At 35.9% G+C, this 8,236-nt stretch overlaps 1 long non-coding RNA gene across 3 annotated transcripts; it reads right to left on the reverse strand.

The window, feature by feature from the left end:
- Positions 1-1,061: 1,061 nt before the first annotated feature.
- LOC113319657 lies at positions 1,062-5,415 on the reverse strand. 3 transcript variants are annotated; one of them, XR_003345728.1, is made up of 5 exons: positions 5,202-5,415; positions 4,168-4,351; positions 3,038-3,166; positions 1,809-1,963; positions 1,062-1,430 (listed from the first exon to the last, which is right to left on the reverse strand). It is a non-coding gene; the product is annotated as an uncharacterized LOC113319657 (long non-coding RNA). The 3 variants fall into 3 exon arrangements; XR_003345727.1 differs by having other exon boundaries at positions 4,198-4,381; XR_003345726.1 differs by having other exon boundaries at positions 4,168-4,381.
- Between the last annotated feature and the right edge of the window lie 2,821 nt (positions 5,416-8,236).

The raw sequence follows: 8,236 nt of genomic DNA on the forward strand, positions 1-8,236 counted from the left end.
TGTGTTTTTTTTCTATCTTGAATTCGCGCAGGGGGCCAATCCTATTATTCAAGATGCGCGCAGAGTTGAGATGTGTACATTTTCCCATGTGACAGGAGAAAATGTTCGCAACATTTGTTGACGTCTCATATGATGGGGATATGCTTGACATAGGGTAAAAATGCTCGAATTGTGCATTCACCCTATCTGCGAGGTGTTGGAGATGTTGCTAACATCAGACTCGAACTGACTGCTTTGCCATTTATGACTGACTACGGATTTGAACCATCTGTAGCAGCTTATAATTAAATACGAACAATCTTGATAGAGTGTGGAGTACCAAAATAATATTGAATTAAATATCTGAATAGGAATAACAAGATAAGTACCTACTGCCCAAAAACAGCTGCCTCGTTAAAACTTGCGTGGAAAACTCAGTGGGATAAAACCATCATAAATGAAAAAGAGTGCAGCGCATCAGGATTTGAACGAAACTACTCCTCTGTGAATTTATCTAACGATAAAACTTCTTCAAGTGGAGCGAATTCCATGGCTTCCATGGTTTTGAATATTGAATTCCATCGAGGTTCCTTAGGTAGTATGAGCCACGAGATGCGGGCCTGTCTACTATGAATGGACCCTCCCAATTTTCTCCGAGCTTTCCACAGTTTGGTTCCATCGTGGATGCTCGAGTTTTCTTCAAGACATATTCCCCTCACTCCAAAACAGAGATACTTTAGTGACGGTTTTTAAACCGTCACAAATACCAGAAAACCGTCAAATAGCAAAAAAGACCGTTACAAAAACACATTTGTGACGGGAAAGAATCCGTCATACTATTGGGGTCACAAAATGTTTTTTGTGACAGTTTGAGATCATTTGTGACGTTTGATCAACCGTCAGGAATAGTTATTCTATTTGTGGCGCCTTTTCAAGCCGTCATACATTGTTTTCATGCCGCCGGTTAACGGTCACTGCTCTCCGGTGCCGGATTTTAGATTCTCATGATTACAAAATTCTCAGAAAACTTAAGCCATTCACACAAAAAATAAAAAGCTTTTCAAAACACACATCATTCATACTAAACCAAAAACTTATACCATTCATAACAAATTTTTACATTGTTATACCATAGAAACTTACATATCCAACAGTAAGATGTTTAACTGTTTAAAAAACATAAATCTGGGCAACAGAACAACACCCAGAAAGTTAAAAAACCTGGCAACTAAGATCATCAACATCCAAAATGCCTGTGGAAAGTTTGGGACATGATAAGAACACACCTGATGGCAGGAAAACAAAAAAAAGAGAACAAAAGATGGATCATCTGTGCAGCAAGTGTAGCTAGTGGTTCTTGTCTAAGTTCCATGATGACATTCATTTATCATCCTGCGACTCTGCTTCTCCCTTCCCCATCAGGACCTGGTCCAGATACTTGTTATACCAGGCTGCAATGCAAAAAAGTAGCATGTTAGCACCTATTAAGTTATCTTCATGTCTTTGAAATCTAATGAAAAATAAGAACAGATAGAAGTTTATAAATACGAATCCAAGGATACACGCACACATGTTATCTGCAGGATTTTATCTTTTATGGAAGGAGAGAAATATAAGTATGTTTGGCAGGAGACTTGGAGGTGAAGCAGAGTTCGTGAACAAAGCTAACTTCTTTGAGGATTCCAACTAATCAAGTTTTTGTGAATTGGAATTCTGTAGCGAAGCATTTAGCTATTGTACGAACTTCCAAAAAATTTATTTTCAATTATTTAACCTTTTCATTTCAAAAATAAACAAATTCAAGACTGAAAGTATTAGATGTAGCTGACCTCGGAGACGCAGAGCCAGGTCCATCAGTGTCTGGTGCAGATTTGTTCTTGAAAATACTGAAACGAAATTATTTTCCTCCTCAGATTGCTACCTCTGACTGAGGAGAGCCTTGGAAGCCTAAATGTGAACTACCTCTGGATGACAATCCTGCATACTGTCAACATCGAGATCATGAGAATTTACACATTCATCTCCAGCATGCAATGAAACTTTCAAAAATATCGTTGCCAAAATTAAGATTTCTTAGCTACTCTTTTTACTGGCTACTGATTTTGAGAAAATACGGGGATTATTCTAACATTTTGATCTAACAAGGTTCAATACAAAGAAACCATTCAATTGGGAGACACTGCTTGGATATGTTAAATTCGCATCTTGGTATAGAAGACAAACGTTTTATACCATGCAATAACACACAAATTAAGATATCCACAATGTATAAACACAACTACAAACAATTTTCCATAATTTACAAACAAATATTCTGTATATTTAGATCTGAAATAACCATCAGTAGTCCATTTTAAAGATGAACATGAATACCTCTTTCAGGTTAGTGCATGACAACCCAGAACTAAAACTACAAACATGTTGTATATCCATATTTTGAAATCTAAGAGAATAGGTAGAACAAAAAAAAAAATTCCTGCCCCAACAGACCTAATTGTCATCCGTAGTACTGCAACCACAACAATATCAAAACAACTTGCTCAATACGAAAGTAGGGGTGTCGGCATAAACCTACCTATACACCTACCTATGCAGGAATCTAGCTAACTAAAGATATCAATATAGCTAGCTAAAGATATCTTGTGAAGTCAATGGTACTATCTGTAAGGTTCATGAGAGATTTCATGTATACGTAAAGAACCAACTAATTAAGCAAGCAATTAACTATTGACACATGTTGTGGGCTGTATATCTCAACTAAATATACACATGTTGTGGGCTGTATATTTCACATTTTGTTATCTGAAAATCGAAACGAAATGGGTGAAATTCATGTAGTCAAATTATATAGTCTAAAACGTAACACTTCCAAAAAGCCCATTTAGGGACTTCTGTATATCTCAAGCAAGCAACCAACTTGGGTATGATAAAGTGTACAGGTTGGAGTTGCAAATTAATTTTCTCAACCAATTTAAACTACCTTCAAAAAAAAAAAAAAAACAATTTAGACTAAGCAACATTGTATCAAAGTAAAAGAAGTACAATCATAATCCGTTACCTTCTCACTTTATGCCATCCACCATTCTTAAGAAACTAGCCTTTTCCCTGATAAATGAACATGGATTAGGCTTAGTTTTGGTATTGTTGCAGCTTTTGTAAAAGCACTTTTCTGCTGTGTGTTGTTGTGCTGTGAGAAAAAAGCAGCTAGACGTTTAGTAAAAAATTAAATAAAGTTAAAAGCTGATTAAAAAAGAAACCAAACTGTGTTTGGTAAAATATCAGGTTCAACCATTGTTGTTATAGCAAATGACAAAAACAGACATTTCTATGAAAATAAGTTATATTCAATTTTATTGGTTTAAGAAATAAATTAATTTGTTTACTATTAAATATAAGTATATATAATATCAAATTTACTAATTTTCATTATTATTATGATTGTTAAAAAAAAATTACTTAACCACTTTTATATATATATATATATATATATAATTTTCAAACAAAAAATCAAACTAAAATAAAGTGATTATTTAATTATTGGCAAATTAAATGAAATGGTATATAAAATAAATAGTTTGAAAATAAAATATAATAATATTTAAAAAATAAAATTTAAGAAATGAAAATTGATTGTATATAAATTTAAGGGTAACATTTGTCATTTATAAAATAAAGCAGGGATAAAAAAGATAAATCATACATTAAATTTAGGTGGGACTAAAACTTATGTTTTTGTAACTTTTAAAAGCTCCTCCATCCCAGCTTTAAAATTTGCGGAATTTGGAAAGTGCTTTGGCTAAAAAGCGCTTTAATTTTTTTTTACCAAACACTAATTTCAAAAATTATTGACATATATAGGTTTTGAAAGTGCTTTTGAAAAAATAAAAACATTACCAAACCAAGACTTAGTTTGAGACATTAAGACTATGAGACAATAAGAAAGAACGTTTAGTACTGAAAAACCATGAAAAACAAAACTAGTAAGGAAATCAATTTGAACTAGTGACGTGGCAAGTTAACATAAGTACTGAATGGAAACACAAACGCTATGCTTAATTAAACTTGGACTGATGTTTTTCTCTCTGACACTTGCATGTTTGGATTACAAGTCCCCTCTACGGTTCCTATTTTTGTTTCATATAATTTAATTTTGTAGTTTCCCGTCGTGTTTCTTAAATTTTGAATTACCAGTAGATATTGGGCCTCAAAATACAAGACCTTAGTAACTTAAAAACTTATCCGCCCTGTGCTGTTCCACAAGTTGACGGGCTTCAGAGCCGGCACTGCCTTGGAGACCTGATGCTAATGAAGGATTAATCAGTTTGCTGCTTGTTTGTAATCTTATATAGCTCCTTCCCTGGAATCCTTTAGCCTGCAACAAAACAAAACAAATGCACCAGCCCTAACAAAACAAAAAATGCATTATATTCTAATATTATTCTTCGAGGTCAAGATTTGCCGAAACTATAGATATTACTTATAGCACTATCTAAGTGAGGTTACACAACAGCCACAACAACATCAAAATGAATGTGACAGACCACTTTCGCCAGATGATTGGTAGCAATGAATGCAAAGTTCTGATCGTACGTGTACAGTAATTAATAGTGGCAAACATAATCAGAGTACTGTTAGTGAGAATCGACATTTTGGTGGTGATTGGCTGGAGTACGTATTCGATATTGAACTGACCTCAAACTGCAACAACACAACTCTTTATAAAAGAAAGATCGACCATCTATGATATATACGAAGTAAGCAAGTATATGCCAAACCTTCCTCTATTTACACTATTCTTTGCACATCCCTAGTCATGCTTGCTGATAAAACTAAACAAATTGATTGCTCTTTGAATGCCTGTGTGAATTGAAATCGAAATTGGTATTACTGTAAATCCAAATTTAAATCTGAATTGGGAAAATAAGAAGCATTGATATGAATGTGAATATGGTGTTAACTGAAATCGAAATTTGTCATAGAACTAACAACAAACAGCTTGCAAACATTAATATAACTCAATTCACATTCAATGAATATACAAACCCATCATTCAAATATGCAGCTACTTCCATAGCCCTTTCTACAAACTGTAATTACAGTTTTAATACTCTCTCATTTGCATGCAAAGATGACAACACTGACACATGTAGACTAAACCCAAATTGTGTTTTCACTAATACTCATAAATCTAACAAAAAAAAAATGAAAAATTTTAATCATACCTTCTCAGAAATGGTGATATGTTTTTTCCATGGGTTTCTTCTGTTGCATTTCAGCAAACAAAATCTCAAATCCACCAGCTTTAATTTGTAAATCAACTCAAGCGCTTTAGCAAACAATTGGGAATTCGTTTTTTTTTTTTTTAATTTGGATGAAATGAAGACATAAATTGATATAATCGATGAAAGAATAACTTAGAACACTGTTTTTGGTAGAATATCTTCCACAGAAACCTTGTGGAGATTAAACTCTTATTTATACATGAGATATGGTTATAGAGTTTTGATAAAACACAAATATTGTTACTACTCTTAGAACGAGTTTATTGCTAACAAAAAGGAACGACTAACTTGCCTATAGACTAGTGCTAACTTAAGCTAACAAAAAGGAACGACTAACTTGCCTATAGACTAGCGCTAACTTACTGACTAACCGAGCAGAGAGTCTTGAGGAAGACTCTCTGTTGTATGGTTAACACCCCCCTCAAGTTGTACTGCAGTTGACGAATGTGCAACTTGCTTCGAATGTAGTGAAACCTTGGAGAAGAGAGCCCCTTCGTAAATATATCAGCCAGTTGATCTTTAGAACAAATAAACCGCACCTGCAACTTCTTTTCAGCCACCCTTTCCCGCACAAAATGATAGTCGATCTCAATGTGTTTAGTACGGGCATGAAAAACCGGGTTTGCAGTGAGATAAGTCGCACCAAGATTATCACACCATAACGTTGGAGTGGCTGTACCAATGCCAAGCTCTTTAAGTAATGACTGAATCCACATTACCTCAGAAGCAGCAATTGCAACACCCCTATATTCAGCCTCTGTGCTAGACTTAGAGACAGTCTTTTGCTTTTTGGCACTCCAAGAAATTAAATTCCCACCAAAGAATACACAATATCCACTTGTTGACCTGCGATCATCCAAACAGCCTGCCCAGTCCGCATCAGAATATGCATGCAAAGAGAAATCTCTAGAGGACCTCAGATGTAAACCATAGTCAACAGTATGCTTCAGATAACGAATGATCCTTTTTACCAGCTCCCAATGCTCCACAAACGGCTCATGCATATACTGACAAACTTTATTAACTGCAACTGAAATGTCAGGCCGCGTCAGATGCAAATATTGAAGTGCACCAACAACACTGCGATACAATGATGGATCTGCAAACCTTTCCGTACCAAGCTTCTGAACCTTGGCATTTGAAGCTAATGGTGTATTCACTGGTTTAACACCATCCAACTTGGTTCTACACAGAAGATCAGTCACATATTTGCGCTGAGTTAAAACAATATCTGATCCTTGCCTGAGAACCTCAACTCCCAAAAAGAAAGACAAATCACCCATGTCTTTAATTGCAAAGGCTTTACCAAGGTCTGCAATCAGCTTGGTAAGCATAGTTGGATCAGACCCTGTAACTATTATATCATCAACATACACCAAGACATAAATAGTGTAAGATGCAGACAACAACACAAACAAAGAACTGTCAGCAATTGAGGCCTTAAACCCAAGATGCAACAAGTGATTAGTGAGTTTCGAAAACCAAGCACGGGGAGCTTGTTTAAGGCCGTAAAGCGACTTGTGCAGCTTACATACATGATTTGGATAATTCTGGTCTACATATCCTGGTGGTTGCTTTATGAAAACCTCCTCCTCCAAATGGCCATGTAAAAAGGCATTCTCAACATCTAATTGTTTCAGCTGCCAACGATTCATCACAGCAAGTGACAACACAAGCCGAATAGTACATGGATTGACAACAGGACTGAAAGTTTCACCGTAATCAACACCTGCCTGTTGATTGAATCCTTTTTCCACCAAGCGTGCTTTGCGTCTTTCGATACTCCCATCCGGGTTTTGCTTAACACGAAAAACCCATTTCGAACCCACTACATTCATGCCAGGCTCATATTTAACCAACGAGTACGTACCATTTTGAATAAGAGCATTGATCTGATCATCCATAGGTTTCCTCCACTTTGGATCCTTGTTCGCAGCAGAAAAGCATGTTGGCTCCATGAAGTCAGACTCAGGTAGAGGATGCTTTGTTGCTGTCAAGCACAATTTTTGAATAGGCTTTGAGATGCCTGCCTTAGCTCTTGTAACCATGGGATGAGCAACTGCAACTTGCTGCATGGGTTGTTCAACTTCCTGCTGAACACTGGTTTGTATTTGCTTGAGTTTGGTTTGAAGAGCTGCCTGAGGACAACTGAGAACCTTGATGAGCAGTTGGTGATGAAGTATACAAAGCAAGTTCTGAGTTAGTAGTGTAAGCCCTACGAATAGGTGACTACAGAGTACCAGTTTCTTGAGCTGCTGAGATACTCCTGTTTCTAAAAGGATGAGAAAACAGTACACTAGTACAAGAGGGTTTTATACCTGAACAAGACGGCGGCAGCTGCTATGGAATAGGCATGAAAGGGAATGATCTCTCTTCAAAACGAACATGACGACTAATATAGATTCTATTTGTTTCACGATGAAGACACATGTAACCTTTGTGAGCACTGTTATAACCTATAAAAACACACGGAAGAGAACGTGGCTCAAGTTTATTTTTATTGTATTGACGAAGGCAGGGATGTGCTAAGCACCCAAAAACTCTTAGAAAGGTGTAATCTGGTTGCTTATTAAAAAGGAGTTGAAGAGGATCTGTTTCTTCAGTTTTGGATTTAGGAAGCCTGTTAATGAGATAACAAGTTGTAGAGAATGCATCATCCCAAAAGGTCTGTGGCATGTGTGCATGAAACAAAAGAGCCAAACCAGACTCAGTTACATGACGTATACGACGTTCTGCAAGTCCATTCTGAGGAGAAGTATGTGGGCAAGAAAACCTATGTTGGATTCCAGAGTCATTCAGATAAGAAGTGAATTTTTGGTACTCAAGAGCATTATCAGATTGAAAAACTTTAATTCTTAGTTCAGTAAGTTTTTCTATTTGTTTTCGAAAGAAAATAAATGTTTGTAAAGCATCAGAACGTTGGACAAGAGGATGAATCCATGTAAAATGTGAATAAACATCCATAAAAAGAATAT

The sequence above is a fragment of the Papaver somniferum genome, chromosome 10 (genome assembly GCF_003573695.1).
Source record: "Papaver somniferum cultivar HN1 chromosome 10, ASM357369v1, whole genome shotgun sequence".
NCBI classification, from domain to species: Eukaryota; Viridiplantae; Streptophyta; class Magnoliopsida; order Ranunculales; family Papaveraceae; genus Papaver; species Papaver somniferum.